We start from the raw sequence: 18,180 nt of genomic DNA on the forward strand, positions 1-18,180 counted from the left end.
CAATCAATGATGGAATGTGGAAGAAGTGACAGCACTCACTGAGTTGAGTGAGGAGGGAGTGACAGCACTCACTGAGTGAGTGAGGAGGGAGTGACAGCACTCACTGAGTGAGTGAGGGAAGAGAGTGACAGCACTCACTGAGTGAGTGAGGAGGGAGTGACAGCACTCACTAAGTGAGTGCGGAGGGAAAGCGACAGCATTCACGGAGTGAGTGAGGAGGGAGTGAGTGCAATAACTGAGTGAGTGCGGAGGGAGTGAGGAGGGTGTGAGAGCAATAACTGAGTGAGTGCGGAGGGAGTGATAGCTCTCAATGATGGAATGAGGAAGAAGTGAAAGCACTCGCTGAGTGAGTGAAGAGGGAGAGAGAGCACTCACTGAGCGAGTGAGGAGGGAGTGACAGTGCTCACTGAGAGAGTGAGGAGGGAGTGACAGCGCTCACTGAGTGAGTGAGGTGGAGAGAGACAGCACTAACTGAGGAAGTGAGCAGGAAATGACAGCACTCACTGAGTGAGTGCAGAGGGAGTGACAGCACTCACTGAGTGAGTGCAGAGGGAGTGACAGCACTGAGTGAAGAGGGAGAGAGAGCCCTCACTGAATGAGTGAGAATGGAGTGACAGCACTCATTGAGGGAGTGAGGAGGAATAACAGTGCACCCTAAGTGAGTGAGCAGGGAGAGTGAGAGCACTCACGGCGTGAGTGAGGAAGGAGTGACAGCACTCACTGAGTGAGTGAGGAGGAAAGAGACAGCACTCACTGAGTGAGTGAGGAGGAAGTGACAGCACTCACTGAGTGAGTGAGGAGAGAGTGGCAGTACTCACTGAGTGAATGAGGAGGGAATGATAGCACTCACTGAGGGAGTGAGGATGGATTGACAGTGCTCACTGAGGGAGTGAGGAGGGAGTTTCATCGTTCAGAGTTAGAGGGAAGGGTAAGTGAGAGCCCAAATGAGTGAGTGAGGACTGAGTGACAGCGCTCACTGAGTGAGTGACGAGGGAATGTGAATGCACTCACTGAGGGAGTGAGGAGGGAGAGTGACAGCACTCATTGAAGGAGTTTGGAGGGAGTGACAGTGATCACTTAGGGAGTGAGGACGGCATGACAGCGCTCACTGAGTGAGTGAGGAGGAAAGAGACAGCGCTCACTGAGTGAGTGAGGAGGAAAGATACAGCACTCACTGAGTAAGTGAGGAGGAAGTGACAGCGATCTCTGAGTGAGTGCGGAGGGAGAGACAGCACTCACTGAGTGAGTGAGGAGAGAGTGGCAGTACTCACTGAGTGAATGAGGAGGGAGTGACAGCACTCACTGCGGGAGTGAGGAGGAAAGAGACAGCCCTTACTGAGTAAATGAGGAGGAAGTGACAGCGCTCACTGAGTGAGTGAGGTGGGAAAGCGACAGCGCACACTGAGGCAGTGAGGAGGGAATGACGGCACTCACTGAGTGAGTGAGGTGGGAAAGTGACAGCACTCACTGAGTGAGTGAGGAGAGAGTGGCAGAACTCACTGAGTGAATGAGGAGGGAATGACAGCACTCACTGAATGAGTGAGGAGAGAGTGGCAGTACTCACTGAGTGAATGAGGAGGGAATGACTGCAATCACTGAGGGAATGAGTATGGATTGACATTGCTCACAGAGTGACTGAGGAGGGAGAGTGAGAGCACTCAATGAGTGAGAGAGGATGGAGTGACAGCGCTCACTGAGTGAGTGAGGAGGTAAAGTGAATGCACTCACTGAGGGAGTGAGGACGGAGAGTGACAGCACTCATTGAAGGAGTGAGGAGGGAGTTACATCACTCACTGAGTGAGTGAGGAGGGAGTGACTGCACTCATTGAGTGAGTGAGGAGGGAGTGACAGCAATAACTGAGTGAGTGCAGAGGGAGTGACAGCGTTCACTGAGGGAGTGAGGAGGGAGTGACAGTAATAACTGAGGGATTGATCAGGAAGTGACAGCACTCACTGAGTGAGTGAGGAAGGAGTGAGCACACATACTGATGGAGTGAGTAAGGAGTGACAGCACTCAATGATGGAATGTGGAAGAAGTGACAGCGCTCACTGAGTTGAGTGAGGAGGGAGTGACAGCACTCACTGAGTGAGTGAGGGAAGAGAGTGACAGCACTCACTGAGTGAGTGAGGAGGGAGTGACAGCACTCACTAAGTGAGTGCGGAGGGAAAGCGACAGCATTCATGGAGTGAGTGAGGAGGGAGTGAGTGCAATAACTGAGTGAGTGCGGAGGGAGTGAGGAGGGTGTGAGAGCAATAACTGAGTGAGTGCGGAGGGAGTGATAGCTCTCAATGATGGAATGAGGAAGAAGTGAAAGCACTCGCTGAGTGAGTGAAGAGGGAGTGACAGCGCTCACTGAGTGAGTGAGGTGGAGAGAGACAGCACTAACTGAGGAAGTGAGCAGGAAATGACAGCACTCACTGAGTGAGTGCAGAGGGAGTGACAGCACTCATAGAGTGAGTGCAGAGGGAGTGACAGCACTGAGTGAAGAGGGAGAGAGAGCCCTCACTGAATGAGTGAGAATGGAGTGACAGCACTCACTGAGGGAGTGAGGAGGAATGACAGTCCACTCTAAGTGAGTGAGCAGGGAGAGTGAGCCCATATACTGATGGAGTGAGGAAGGATTGACATTACTCACTGATTGATTGAGGAGGGAGTGACAGCACTCACTGAGTGAGTGAGGGAAGAGAGTGACAGCGTTCACTGAGAGAGTGAGGAGGGAGTGACAGCACTCACTGAGTGAGTGAGGAGGGAGTGACAGCACTCATGGAGTGAGTGAGGAGGGAGTGAGAGCAATAACTGAGTGAGTGCGGAGGGAGTGAAGAGGTGGTGAGAGCGATAACTGAGTGAGTGTGGAGGGAGTGATAGCCCTCAATGATGGAATGAGAAGAAGTGACAGCACTCGCTGAGTGAGTGAAGAGGGAGAGTGACAGCGCTCACTGAGTGAGTGAGGAGGGAGTGACAGCACTCACTGAGTGAGTAAGGAAGGAGCGTGACAGCACTAACTGAGGGAGTGACAGCACTCACTGAGGGAGTGAGGATTGAGAGTGACAGCACTAACTGAGGGAGTGAGGAGGGAGTGACAGCATTAACTCAGGGAGTGAGGAGGGAGTGACAGCACTCACTGAGAGAGTGAGGAGGAAGTGAGCACACATACTGATGGAGTGAGTAAGGAGTGACAGCACTCAATGAGTGAGTGAGGAGGGAGTGACAGCAATAAATGAGTGAGTGCAGAGGGAGTGACAACAATAACTGAATGAGTGCAGAGGGAGTGATAGCACTCACTGAGTGAGTAAGGAAGGAGAGTAACAGCACTAACTGAGGGAGTGAGGAGGAAGTGACAGCGATCTCTGAGTGAGTGAGGAGGAAAGATACAGCACTCACTGAGTAAGTGAGGAGGAAGTGACAGCGGTCTCTGAGTGAGTGCGGAGGGAGAGACAGCACTCACTGAGTGAGTGAGGAGAGAGTGGCAGTACTCACTGAGTGAATGAGGAGGGAATGACTGCAATCACTGAGGGAATGAGTATGGATTGACATTGCTCACAGAGTGACTGAGGAGGGAGAGTGAGAGCACTCAATGAGTGAGTGAGGATGGAGTGACAGCGCTCACTGAGTGAGTGAGGAGGTAAAGTGAATGCACTCACTGAAGGAGTGAGGACGGAGAGTGACAGCACTCATTGAAGGAGTGAGGAGGGAGTTACATCACTCACTGAGTGAGTGAGGAGGGAGTGACTGCACTCATTGAGTGAGTGAGGAGGGAGTGACAGCAATAACTGAGTGAGTGTAGAGGGAGTGACAGCATTCACTGAGGGAGTGAGGAGGGAGTGACAGTAATAACTGAGGGATTGATCAGGAAGTGACAGCAATCACTGAGTGAGTGAGGAGGGAATGACGGCACTCACTGAGTGAGTGAGGAGAGAGTGGCAGTACTCACGGAGTGAGTGAGGGAAGAGAGTGACAGCACTCACTGAGTGATTGAGGAGGGAGTGACAGCACTCACTGAGTGAGTGAGGAGGGAAAGTGAAAGCACTCACTGAGTGAGTGAGGAGGGAGTGACAGCACTCACTGAGTGAGTGAGGCGGAAGTGACAGCGCTTACTGAGGGAGTGAGGTGGGAAAGCGACAGCGCACACTGAGTGAGTGAGGAGGGAATGACGGCACTCACTGAGTGAGTGAGGGAAGAGAGTGACAACACTCACTGAGTGAGTGAGGAGGGAGTGACAGCATTCACTAAGTGAGTGCGGAGGGAAAGCGACAGCACCCACGGAGTGAGTGAGGAGGGAATGACAGCACTCACAGAGTGAGTGAGGAGGGAGTGAGAGCAATAACTGAGTGAGTGCGGAGGGAGTGAGGAGGGAGTGAGAGCAATAACTGAGTGAGTGTGGAGGGAGTGAGGAGGGAGTGACAGCACTCACGGAGTGAGTGAGGAGGGAGTGACAGCACTCACTGAGTGAGTGAGGTGGAGAGAGACAGCACTAACTGAGGTAGCGAGCAGGAAGTGACAGCACTCACTGAGTGAGTGAGGAGGGAGAGACAGCACTCACTGAGTGAGTGATGAGGGAGAGTGACAGCACTCACTGAGTGAGTGAGGAGGGAGAGACAGCACTCACTGAGGGAGTGAGGAGGAATGACAGTCCACTCTAAGTGAGTGAGCAGGGAGAGTGAGCACATATACTGATGGAGTGAGGAAGGAGTGACAGCACTCAATGACGGAATGAGGAAGAAGTGACATTACTCACTGATTGAGTGAGGAGGGAGTGACAGCACTCACTGAGTGAGTGAGGGAAGAGATTGACAGCGTTCACTGAGAGAGTGAGGAGGGAGTGACAGCACTCACTGAGTGTGTGAGGAGGGAGTGACAGCACTCCCGGAGTGAGTGAGGAGGGAATGACAGCACTCACGGAGTGAGTGAGGAGGGAGTGAGAGCAATAACTGAGTGAGTGCGGAGGGAGTGAGGAGGGAGTGAGAGCAATAACTGAGTGAGTGTGGAGGGAGTGAGGAGGGACTGACAGCACTCACTGAGTGAGTGAGGAGGGAGTGACAGCACTCACGGAGTGAGTGAGGAGGGAGTGAGAGCAATAACTGAGTGAGTGTGGAGGGAGTGAGGAGGTGGTGAGAGCGATAACTGAGTGAGTGTGGAGGGAGTGATAGCCCTCAATGATGGAATGAGAAGAAGTGACAGCACTCGCTGAGTGAGTGAAGAGGGAGAGTGACAGCGCTCACTGAGTGAGTGAGGAGGGAGTGACAGCACTCACTGAGTGAGTAAGGAAGGAGCGTGACAGCACTCACTGAGTGAGTGAGGAGGGAGTGACAGCACTCACTGAGTGAGTAAGGAAGGAGAGTGACAGCACTAACTGAGAGGGAGTGACAGCACTCACTGAGGGAGTGAGAATTGAGAGTGACAGCACTAACTGAGGGAGTGAGGAGGGAGTGACAGCATTAACTCAGGGAGTGAGGAGGGAGTGACAGCACTCACTGAGAGAGTGAGGAGGAAGTGAGCACACATACTGATGAGTGAGTAAGGAGTGACAGCACTCAATGAGTGAGTGAGGAGGGAGTGACAGCAATAACTGAGTGAGTGCAGAGGGAGTGACAACAATAACTGAATGAGTGCGGAGGGAGTGATAGCACTCACTGAGTGAGTAAGGAAGGAGAGTAACAGCACTAACTGAGGGAGTGAGGAGGAAGTGACAGCGATCTCTGAGTGAGTGAGGAGGAAAGAGACAGCGCTCACTGAGTGAGTGAGGAGGAAAGAGACAGCACTCACTGCGTAAGTGAGGAGGAAGTGACAGCGATCTCTGAGTGAGTGAGGAGGGAGAGACAGCACACACTGAGTGAGTGCGGAGGGAGAGACAGCACTCACTGAGTGAGTGAGGAGAGAGTGGCAGTACTCACTGAGTGAATGAGGAGGGAGTGACAGCACTCACTGAGGGAGTGAGGAGGAAAGAGACAGCCCTTACTGAGTAAATGAGGAGGGAGTGACAGCGCTCACTGAGTGAGTGAGGTGGGAAAGCGACAGCGCACACTGAGTGAGTGAGGAGAGAGTGGCAGAACTCACTGAGTGAATGAGGAGGGAATGACAGCACTCACTGAGTGAGTGAGGAGAGAGTGGCAGTACTCACTGAGTGAATGAGAAGGGAATGACTGCAATCACTGAGGGAATGAGTATGGATTGACATTGCTCACAGAGTGACTGAGGAGGGAGAGTGAGAGCACTCAATGAGTGAGTGAGGAGGGAGTGACAGCGCTCACTGAGTGAGTGAGGAGGTAAAGTGAATGCACTCACTGAGGGAGTGAGGACGGAGAGTGACAGCACTCATTGAAGGAGTGAGGAGGGAGTTACATCACTCACTGAGTGAGTGAGGAGGGAGTGACTGCACTCATTGAGTGAGTGAGGAGGGAGTGACAGCAATAACTGAATGAGTGCAGAGGGAGTGACAGCATTCACTGAGGGAGTGAGGAGGGAGTGACAGTAATAACTGAGGGATTGATCAGGAAGTGACAGCACTCACTGAGTGAGTGAGGAAGGTGTGAGCACACATACTGATGGAGTGAGTAAGGAGTGACAGCACTCAATGATGGAATGTGGAAGAAGTGACAGCACTCACTGAGTTGAGTGAGGAGGGAGTGACAGGACTCACTGAGTGAGTGAGGGAAGAGAGTGACAGCACTCACTGAGTGAGTGAGGCGGAAGTGACAGCGCTTACTGAGGGAGTGAGGTGGGAAAGCGACAGTGCACACTGAGTGAGTGAGGAGGGAATGACGGCACTCACTGAGTGAGTGAGGGAAGAGAGTGACAGCACTCACTGAGTGAGTGAGGAGGGAGTGACAGCATTCACTAAGTGAGTGCGGAGTGAGTGAGGAGGGAGTGAGAGCAATAACTAAGTGCAGAAGGAGTGAGTGCACTCACTGAGGGAGTGAGGAGGGAGAGTGACAGCACTCATTGAAGGAGTGAGGAGTGAGTGACAGCACTCACTGAGTGAGTGAGGAGGGAGTGACAGCAATAACTGAGTGAGTGCAGAAGGAGTGACAGCACTCACTGAGTGAGTGAGGAAGGCGTGACAGCACTCACTGAGTAAGTGAGGAGGGAGTGACAGCACTCACTGAGTGAGTGAGGAAGGAGTGACAGCGCTCACTGAGTAAGTGAGGAGGGAGTGACAGCACTCACTGAGTGAGTGAGGAAGGAGTGACAGCGCTCACTGAGTGAGTGAGGAAGGCGTGACAGCGCTCAATGAGTGAGTGAGGAGGGAGTGACAGCACTCACTGAGTAAGTGAAGAGGGAGTGACAGCGCTCAATGAGTGAGTGAGGGAAGAGAGTGACAACGTTCACTGAGAGAGTGAGGAGGGAGTGACAGCACTCACTGAGTGAGTGAGGTGGAGAGAGATAGCACTAACTGAGGGAGCGAGCAGGAAGTGACAGCACTCACTGAGTGAGTGAGGAGGGAGAGACAGCACTCACTGAGTGAGTGATGAGGGAGAGTGACAGCACTCACTGAGTGAGTGAGGAGGGAGAGACAGCACTCACTGAAGGAGTGAGGAGGGAGTGACAGCACTCACGGAGTGAGTGAGGAGGGAATGACAGCACTCACAGAGTGAGTGAGGAGGGAGTGAGAGCAATAACTGAGTGAGTGCGGAGGGAGTGAGGAGGGAGTGAGAGCAATAACTGAGTGAGTGTGGAGGGAGTGAGGAGGGAGTGACAGCACTCACGGAGTGAGTGAGGAGGGAGTGACAGCACTCACTGAGTGAGTGAGGTGGAGAGAGACAGCACTAACTGAGGTAGCGAGCAGGAAGTGACTGCACTCACTGAGTGAGTGAGGAGGAGAGACAGCACTCACTGAGTGAGTGATGAGGGAGAGTGACAGCACTCACTGAGTGAGTGAGGAGGGAGAGACAGCACTCACTGAGGGAGTGAGGAGGAATGACAGTCCACTCTAAGTGAGTGAGCAGGGAGAGTGAGCGCATATACTGATGGAGTGAGGAAGGAGTGACAGCACTCAATGACGGAATGAGGAAGAAGTGACATTACTCACTGATTGAGTGAGGAGGGAGTGACAGCACTCACTGAGTGAGTGAGGGAAGAGATTGACAGCGTTCACTGAGAGAGTGAGGAGGGAGTGACAGCACTCACTGAGTGTGTGAGGAGGGAGTGACAGCACTCACGGAGTGAGTGAGGAGGGAATGACAGCACTCACGGAGTGAGTGAGGAGGGAGTGAGAGCAATAACTGAGTGAGTGCGGAGGGAGTGAGGAGGGAGTGAGAGCAATAACTGAGTGAGTGTGGAGGGAGTGAGGAGGGACTGACAGCACTCACTGAGTGAGTGAGGAGGGAGTGACAGCACTCACGGAGTGAGTGAGGAGGGAGTGAGAGCAATAACTGAGTGAGTGTGGAGGGAGTGAGGAGGTGGTGAGAGCGATAACTGAGTGAGTGTGGAGGGAGTGATAGCCCTCAATGATGGAATGAGAAGAAGTGACAGCACTCGCTGAGTGAGTGAAGAGGGAGAGTGACAGCGCTCACTGAGTGAGTGAGGAGGGAGTGACAGCACTCACTGAGTGAGTAAGGAAGGAGCGTGACAGCACTCACTGAGTGAGTGAGGAGGGAGTGACCGCACTCACTGAGTGAGTAAGGAAGGAGAGTGACAGCACTAACTGAGAGGGAGTGACAGCACTCACTGAGGGAGTGAGGAAGGCGTGACAGCACTCACTGAGTAAGTGAGGAGGGAGTGACAGCACTCACTGAGTGAGTGAGGAAGGAGTGACAGCGCTCACTGAGTAAGTGAGGAGGGAGTGACAGCACTCACTGAGTGAGTGAGGAAGGAGTGACAGCGCTCACTGAGTGAGTGAGGAAGGCGTGACAGCGCTCAATGAGTGAGTGAGGAGGGAGTGACAGCACTCACTGAGTAAGTGAAGAGGGAGTGACAGCGCTCAATGAGTGAGTGAGGGAAGAGAGTGACAACGTTCACTGAGAGAGTGAGGAGGGAGTGACAGCACTCACTGAGTGAGTGAGGTGGAGAGAGATAGCACTAACTGAGGGAGCGAGCAGGAAGTGACAGCACTCACTGAGTGAGTGAGGAGGGAGAGACAGCACTCACTGAGTGAGTGATGAGGGAGAGTGACAGCACTCAATGAGTGAGTGAGGAGGGAGAGACAGCACTCACTGAAGGAGTGAGGAGGGAGTGACAGCACTCACGGAGTGAGTGAGGAGGGAATGACAGCACTCACAGAGTGAGTGAGGAGGGAGTGAGAGCAATAACTGAGTGAGTGCGGAGGGAGTGAGGAGGGAGTGAGAGCAATAACTGAGTGAGTGTGGAGGGAGTGAGGAGGGAGTGACAGCACTCACGGAGTGAGTGAGGAGGGAGTGACAGCACTCACTGAGTGAGTGAGGTGGAGAGAGACAGCACTAACTGAGGTAGCGAGCAGGAAGTGACAGCACTCACTGAGTGAGTGAGGAGGAGAGACAGCACTCACTGAGTGAGTGATGAGGGAGAGTGACAGCACTCACTGAGTGAGTGAGGAGGGAGAGACAGCACTCACTGAGGGAGTGAGGAGGAATGACAGTCCACTCTAAGTGAGTGAGCAGGGAGAGTGAGCACATATACTGATGGAGTGAGGAAGGAGTGACAGCACTCACTGAGTGAGTGAGGGAAGAGATTGACAGCGTTCACTGAGAGAGTGAGGAGGGAGTGACAGCACTCACTGAGTGTGTGAGGAGGGAGTGACAGCACTCCCGGAGTGAGTGAGGAGGGAATGACAGCACTCACGGAGTGAGTGAGGAGGGAGTGAGAGCAATAACTGAGTGAGTGCGGAGGGAGTGAGGAGGGAGTGAGAGCAATAACTGAGTGAGTGTGGAGGGAGTGAGGAGGGACTGACAGCACTCACTGAGTGAGTGAGGAGGGAGTGACAGCACTCACGGAGTGAGTGAGGAGGGAGTGAGAGCAATAACTGAGTGAGTGTGGAGGGAGTGAGGAGGTGGTGAGAGCAATAACTGAGTGAGTGTGGAGGGAGTGATAGCCCTCAATGATGGAATGAGAAGAAGTGACAGCACTCGCTGAGTGAGTGAAGAGGGAGAGTGACAGCGCTCACTGAGTGAGTGAGGAGGGAGTGACAGCACTCACTGAGTGAGTAAGGAAGGAGCGTGACAGCACTCACTGAGTGAGTGAGGAGGGAGTGACAGCACTCACTGAGTGAGTAAGGAAGGAGAGTGACAGCACTAACTGAGAGGGAGTGACAGCACTCACTGAGGGAGTGAGAATTGAGAGTGACAGCACTAACTGAGGGAGTGAGGAGGGAGTGACAGCATTAACTCAGGGAGTGAGGAGGGAGTGACAGCACTCACTGAGAGAGTGAGGAGGAAGTGAGCACACATACTGATGAGTGAGTAAGGAGTGACAGCACTCAATGAGTGAGTGAGGAGGGAGTGACAGCAATAACTGAGTGAGTGCAGAGGGAGTGACAACAATAACTGAATGAGTGCGGAGGGAGTGATAGCACTCACTGAGTGAGTAAGGAAGGAGAGTAACAGCACTAACTGAGGGAGTGAGGAGGAAGTGACAGCGATCTCTGAGTGAGTGAGGAGGAAAGAGACAGCGCTCACTGAGTGAGTGAGGAGGAAAGAGACAGCACTCACTGCGTAAGTGAGGAGGAAGTGACAGCGATCTCTGAGTGAGTGAGGAGGGAGAGACAGCACACACTGAGTGAGTGCGGAGGGAGAGACAGCACTCACTGAGTGAGTGAGGAGAGAGTGGCAGTACTCACTGAGTGAATGAGGAGGGAGTGACAGCACTCACTGAGGGAGTGAGGAGGAAAGAGACAGCCCTTACTGAGTAAATGAGGAGGGAGTGACAGCGCTCACTGAGTGAGTGAGGTGGGAAAGCGACAGCGCACACTGAGTGAGTGAGGAGAGAGTGGCAGAACTCACTGAGTGAATGAGGAGGGAATGACAGCACTCACTGAGTGAGTGAGGAGAGAGTGGCAGTACTCACTGAGTGAATGAGAAGGGAATGACTGCAATCACTGAGGGAATGAGTATGGATTGACATTGCTCACAGAGTGACTGAGGAGGGAGAGTGAGAGCACTCAATGAGTGAGTGAGGAGGGAGTGACAGCGCTCACTGAGTGAGTGAGGAGGTAAAGAGAATGCACTCACTGAGGGAGTGAGGACGGAGAGTGACAGCACTCATTGAAGGAGTGAGGAGGGAGTTACATCACTCACTGAGTGAGTGAGGAGGGAGTGACTGCACTCATTGAGTGAGTGAGGAGGGAGTGACAGCAATAACTGAATGAGTGCAGAGGGAGTGACAGCATTCACTGAGGGAGTGAGGAGGGAGTGACAGTAATAACTGAGGGATTGATCAGGAAGTGACAGCACTCACTGAGTGAGTGAGGAAGGAGTGAGCACACATACTGATGGAGTGAGTAAGGAGTGACAGCACTCAATGATGGAATGTGGAAGAAGTGACAGCACTCACTGAGTTGAGTGAGGAGGGAGTGACAGGACTCACTGAGTGAGTGAGGGAAGAGAGTGACAGCACTCACTGAGTGAGTGAGGCGGAAGTGACAGCGCTTACTGAGGGAGTGAGGTAGGAAAGCGACAGTGCACACTGAGTGAGTGAGGAGGGAATGACGGCACTCACTGAGTGAGTGAGGGAAGAGAGTGACAGCACTCACTGAGTGAGTGAGGAGGGAGTGACAGCATTCACTAAGTGAGTGCGGAGTGAGTGAGGAGGGAGTGAGAGCAATAACTAAGTGCAGAAGGAGTGAGTGCACTCACTGAGGGAGTGAGGAGGGAGAGTGACAGCACTCATTGAAGGAGTGAGGAGTGAGTGACAGCACTCACTGAGTGAGTGAGGAGGGAGTGACAGCAATAACTGAGTGAGTGCAGAAGGAGTGACAGCACTCACTGAGTGAGTGAGGAAGGCGTGACAGCACTCACTGAGTAAGTGAGGAGGGAGTGACAGCACTCACTGAGTGAGTGAGGAAGGAGTGACAGCGCTCACTGAGTGAGTGAGGAAGGCGTGACAGCGCTCAATGAGTGAGTGAGGAGGGAGTGACAGCACTCACTGAGTAAGTGAAGAGGGAGTGACAGCGCTCAATGAGTGAGTGAGGGAAGAGAGTGACAACGTTCACTGAGAGAGTGAGGAGGGAGTGACAGCACTCACTGAGTGAGTGAGGTGGAGAGAGATAGCACTAACTGAGGGAGCGAGCAGGAAGTGACAGCACTCACTGAGTGAGTGAGGAGGGAGAGACAGCACTCACTGAGTGAGTGATGAGGGAGAGTGACAGCACTCACTGAGTGAGTGAGGAGGGAGAGACAGCACTCACTGAAGGAGTGAGGAGGGAGTGACAGCACTCATGGAGTGAGTGAGGAGGGAATGACAGCACTCACAGAGTGAGTGAGGAGGGAGTGAGAGCAATAACTGAGTGAGTGCGGAGGGAGTGAGGAGGGAGTGAGAGCAATAACTGAGTGAGTGTGGAGGGAGTGAGGAGGGAGTGACAGCACTCACGGAGTGAGTGAGGAGGGAGTGACAGCACTCACTGAGTGAGTGAGGTGGAGAGAGACAGCACTAACTGAGGTAGCGAGCAGGAAGTGACAGCACTCACTGAGTGAGTGAGGAGGAGAGACAGCACTCACTGAGTGAGTGATGAGGGAGAGTGACAGCACTCACTGAGTGAGTGAGGAGGGAGAGACAGCACTCACTGAGGGAGTGAGGAGGAATGACAGTCCACTCTAAGTGAGTGAGCAGGGAGAGTGAGCACATATACTGATGGAGTGAGGAAGGAGTGACAGCACTCAATGACGGAATGAGGAAGAAGTGACATTACTCACTGATTGAGTGAGGAGGGAGTGACAGCACTCACTGAGTGAGTGAGGGAAGAGATTGACAGCGTTCACTGAGAGAGTGAGGAGGGAGTGACAGCACTCACTGAGTGTGTGAGGAGGGAGTGACAGCACTCCCGGAGTGAGTGAGGAGTGAATGACAGCACTCACGGAGTGAGTGAGGAGGGAGTGAGAGCAATAACTGAGTGAGTGCGGAGGGAGTGAGGAGGGAGTGAGAGCAATAACTGAGTGAGTGTGGAGGGAGTGAGGAGGGACTGACAGCACTCACTGAGTGAGTGAGGAGGGAGTGACAGCACTCACGGAGTGAGTGAGGAGGGAGTGAGAGCAATAACTGAGTGAGTGTGGAGGGAGTGAGGAGGTGGTGAGAGCGATAACTGAGTGAGTGTGGAGGGAGTGATAGCCCTCAATGATGGAATGAGAAGAAGTGACAGCACTCGCTGAGTGAGTGAAGAGGGAGAGTGACAGCGCTCACTGAGTGAGTGAGGAGGGAGTGACAGCACTCACTGAGTGAGTAAGGAAGGAGCGTGACAGCACTCACTGAGTGAGTGAGGAGGGAGTGACAGCACTCACTGAGTGAGTAAGGAAGGAGAGTGACAGCACTAACTGAGAGGGAGTGACAGCACTCACTGAGGGAGTGAGAATTGAGAGTGACAGCACTAACTGAGGGAGTGAGGAGGGAGTGACAGCATTAACTCAGGGAGTGAGGAGGGAGTGACAGCACTCACTGAGAGAGTGAGGAGGAAGTGAGCACACATACTGATGAGTGAGTAAGGAGTGACAGCACTCAATGAGTGAGTGAGGAGGGAGTGACAGCAATAACTGAGTGAGTGCAGAGGGAGTGACAACAATAACTGAATGAGTGCGGAGGGAGTGATAGCACTCACTGAGTGAGTAAGGAAGGAGAGTAACAGCACTAACTGAGGGAGTGAGGAGGAAGTGACAGCGATCTCTGAGTGAGTGAGGAGGAAAGAGACAGCGCTCACTGAGTGAGTGAGGAGGAAAGAGACAGCACTCACTGCGTAAGTGAGGAGGAAGTGACAGCGATCTCTGAGTGAGTGAGGAGGGAGAGACAGCACACACTGAGTGAGTGCGGAGGGAGAGACAGCACTCACTGAGTGAGTGAGGAGAGAGTGGCAGTACTCACTGAGTGAATGAGGAGGGAGTGACAGCACTCACTGAGGGAGTGAGGAGGAAAGAGACAGCCCTTACTGAGTAAATGAGGAGGGAGTGACAGCGCTCACTGAGTGAGTGAGGTGGGAAAGCGACAGCGCACACTGAGTGAGTGAGGAGAGAGTGGCAGAACTCACTGAGTGAATGAGGAGGGAATGACAGCACTCACTGAGTGAGTGAGGAGAGAGTGGCAGTACTCACTGAGTGAATGAGGAGGGAATGACTGCAATCACTGAGGGAATGAGTATGGATTGACATTGCTCACAGAGTGACTGAGGAGGGAGAGTGAGAGCACTCAATGAGTGAGTGAGGAGGGAGTGACAGCGCTCACTGAGTGAGTGAGGAGGTAAAGTGAATGCACTCACTGAGGGAGTGAGGACGGAGAGTGACAGCACTCATTGAAGGAGTGAGGAGGGAGTTACATCACTCACTGAGTGAGTGAGGAGGGAGTGACTGCACTCATTGAGTGAGTGAGGAGGGTGTGACAGCAATAACTGAATGAGTGCAGAGGGAGTGACAGCATTCACTGAGGGAGTGAGGAGGGAGTGACAGTAATAACTGAGGGATTGATCAGGAAGTGACAGCACTCACTGAGTGAGTGAGGAAGGAGTGAGCACACATACTAATGGAGTGAGTAAGGAGTGACAGCACTCAATGATGGAATGTGGAAGAAGTGACAGCACTCACTGAGTTGAGTGAGGAGGGAGTGACAGGACTCACTGAGTGAGTGAGGGAAGAGAGTGACAGCACTCACTGAGTGAGTGAGGCGGAAGTGACAGCGCTTACTGAGGGAGTGAGGTGGGAAAGCGACAGTGCACACTGAGTGAGTGAGGAGGGAATGACGGCACTCACTGAGTGAGTGAGGAGAGAGTGGCAGTACTCACTGAGTGAATGAGGAACGAATGACAGCACTCACTGAGTGAGTGAGGGAAGAGAGTGACAGCACTCACTGAGTGAGTGAGGAGGGAGTGACAGCATTCACTAAGTGAGTGCGGAGGGAGTGAGGAGGGAGTGAGAGCAATAACTGAGTAAGTGCAGAAGGAGTGAGTGCACTCACTGAGGGAGTGAGGAAGGAGAGTGACAGCACTCATTGAAGGAGTGAGGAGTGAGTGACAGCACTCACTGAGTGAGTGAGGAGGGAGTGACAGCAATAACTGAGTGAGTGCAGAAGGAGTGACAGCACTCACTGAGTGAGTGAGGAAGGCGTGACAGCGCTCACTGAGTGAGTGAGGAAGGAGTGACAGCATTCACTGAGTAAGTGAGGAGGAAGTAACAGCACTTATTGAGTGAGTCAGGAAGAAGTGACACGCTCACTGAGTGAATGAGGAGGGAGTGACAGCGCTCACTGAGTAAGTGAGGAGGGAATGACAGCACTGACTGAGTGAGTGAGGAAGGAGTGACAGCGCTCACCGAGTGATTGAGGAAGGAGTGACAGCGCTCACTGAGTGAGTGAGGAGGGAGAGACAGCACTCACTGAGTAAGTGAGGTGGGAGAGACAGCGCTCACTGAGTGAGTGAGGAAGAATTGACAGCACTCACTGAGTGAGTGAGGAGGGAGTGACAGCACTCACTGAGAAAGTGACGAGGGAGAGACAGCCCTCACTGAGTGAGTGAGGAAGGATTGACAGCACTCACTGAGTGAGTTACGTGGGAGTGACAGCACTCACTGAGTGAGTGAGGAAGGAGTGACAGCGCTCACTAAGTGAGTGAGGAAGGAGTGACAGCGCTCACTGAGTGATTGAGGAGGGAGTGTCGGCACTCACTGATTGAGTGAGAAGGGAGTAACAGCGCTCACTGAGTGAGTGAGGAGGGAGTGACAGCACTCACTTAGTGAGTGAGGAGGGAGTGACAGCACTCACAGAGTGATTGAGGAGGGAGTGACAGCACTCACTGAGTGAGTGAGGAGGGATTGACGGCACTCACAAAGTGAGTGAGGAGGGAGTGCCAGCACTCACTGAGTGAGTGATGTGGTTGTGACAGCACTCACTGAGTGAGTGATGAGGGAGTCTCAGAAATAAGTGAGAGAGGAAGGAGTGACAGCGATCACGGTGTGAGTTAGGAGGGAGTGACAGCACTCACTGAGTGAGTTCGGAGGGAGTGACAGCACTCACTCAGTAAGTGAGGAAGGAGAGACATCACTCACTGAGTGAGTGAGGAAGGAGTGACAGCACTCACTGAGTGAGTGAGGAAGGAGTGACAGCACTCACTGAGTGAGTGAGGAGGGAGAGACAGCACTCACTGAGTGAGTGAGGAGGGAGTGACAGCACTCACTGAGTGAGTGAGGAAGGAGTGACAGCACTCACTGAGTGTGTGAGGATGAAGTGACAGCACTCACTGAGTAAGTGAGGAGGGAGGGACAGCACTCACTGGGTGAGTGAGGAGGGAGAGACAGCACTCACTGAGTGAGTGAGGAGGGAGTGACAGCACTCACTGAGTGAGTGAGGAGGGAGTGACAGCACTCACTGAATGAGTGAGGAATGATAGCACTAACTGAATGAGTGCGGAGGAAAGAGACAGCACTAACTGAGTAAGTGAGGAGGAAGTGACAGCGATCTCTGAGTGAGTGAGGAGGGAAAGTGACAGCGCACACTGAGTGAGTGAGGAGTGAGTGGCAGTACTCACTGAGTGAGTGAGGCGGGAGTGACAGCACTCACTGATTGAGTGAGGAAGGAGTGACAGCGCTCACTGAGTGAGTGAGGAAGAAGTGACAGCCCTCACTGAGTGAGTGAGGAGGGAGTGACAGCACTCACTGAGTAAGTGAGGAGGGAGTGACCGCGCTCACTGAGTAAGTGAGGAGGGAGTGACAGCACTCACTGAGTGAGTGAAGAGGGAATGACAGCACTCACTGATTGAGTGAGGAAGGTGTGACAGCTCTCACTGAGTGAGTGAGGAGGAAGTAACAGTGATCTCTGAGTGATTGAGGAGGGAAAGAGATAGCGCACACTGAGGCAGTGAGGAGGGAGTGACAGCAATCATTGAGTCAGTGAGGTTGGAAAGCGACAGCACTCACTGAGTGAGTGAGGAAGGAGTGACAGCACTCACTGAGTGAGTGAGGAGGGAGAGACAGCACTCACTGAGTGAGTGAGGAGGGAGTGACAGCACTCACTGAATGAGGGAGGAAGGAATGACAGCACTCACTGAATGAGTGCGGAGGAAATAGACAGCACTTACTGAGTAAGTGAGGAGGAAGTGACAACGATCTCTGAGTGAGTGAGGAGGGAAAGCGACAGCGCACACTGAGTTAGTGAAGAGAGAGTGGCAGTACTCACTGAGTGAGTGAGGAAGGAGTGACAGCATTCACTGAGTAAGTGAGGAGGAAGTAACAGCACTTATTGAGTGAGTCAGGAAGAAGTGACACGCTCACTGAGTGAATGAGGAGGGAGCGACAGCGCTCACTGAGTAAGTGAGGAGGGAATGACAGGACTGACTGAGTGAGTGAGGAAGGAGTGACAGCGCTCACCGAGTGATTGAGGAAGGAGTGACAGCGCTCACTGAGTGAGTGAGGAGGGAGAGACAGCACTCACTGAGTAAGTGACGAGGGAGAGACAGACCTCACTGAGTGAGTGAGGAAGGAGTGACAGCACTCACTGAGTGAGTTACGTGGGAGTGACAGCACTCACTGAGTGAGTGAGGAAGGAGTGACAGCGCTCACTAAGTGAGTGAGGAAGGAGTGACAGCGCTCACTGAGTGATTGAGGAGGGAGTGTCGGCACTCACTGAGTGAGAAGGGAGTGACAGCGCTCACTGAGTGAGTGAGGAGGGAGTGACAGCACTCACTGAGTGAGTGAGGAGGGAGTGACAGCACTCACTGAGTGAGTGAGGAGGGAGTGACAGCACTCACTTAGTGAGTGAGGAGGGAGTGACAGCACTCACAGAGTGATTGAGGAGGGAGTGACAGCACTCACTGAGTGAGTGAGGAGGGATTGACAGCACTCACAAAGTGAGTGAGGAGGGAGTGCCAGCACTCACTGAGTGAGTGATGTGGTTGTGACAGCACTCACTGAGTGAGTGATGAGGGAGTCTCAGAACTCAGTGAGAGAGGAAGGAGTGACAGCGATCACTGTGTGAGTTAGGAGGGAGTGACAGCACTCACTGAGTGAGTGCGGAGGGAGTGACAGCACTCAATGAGTAAGTGAGGAGGGAGTGACAGCACTAACTCAGTAAGTGAGGAAGGAGAGACA

The sequence above is a fragment of the Carcharodon carcharias genome, chromosome 18 (assembly GCF_017639515.1).
Source record: "Carcharodon carcharias isolate sCarCar2 chromosome 18, sCarCar2.pri, whole genome shotgun sequence".
Classification (NCBI taxonomy): Eukaryota; Metazoa; Chordata; class Chondrichthyes; order Lamniformes; family Lamnidae; genus Carcharodon; species Carcharodon carcharias.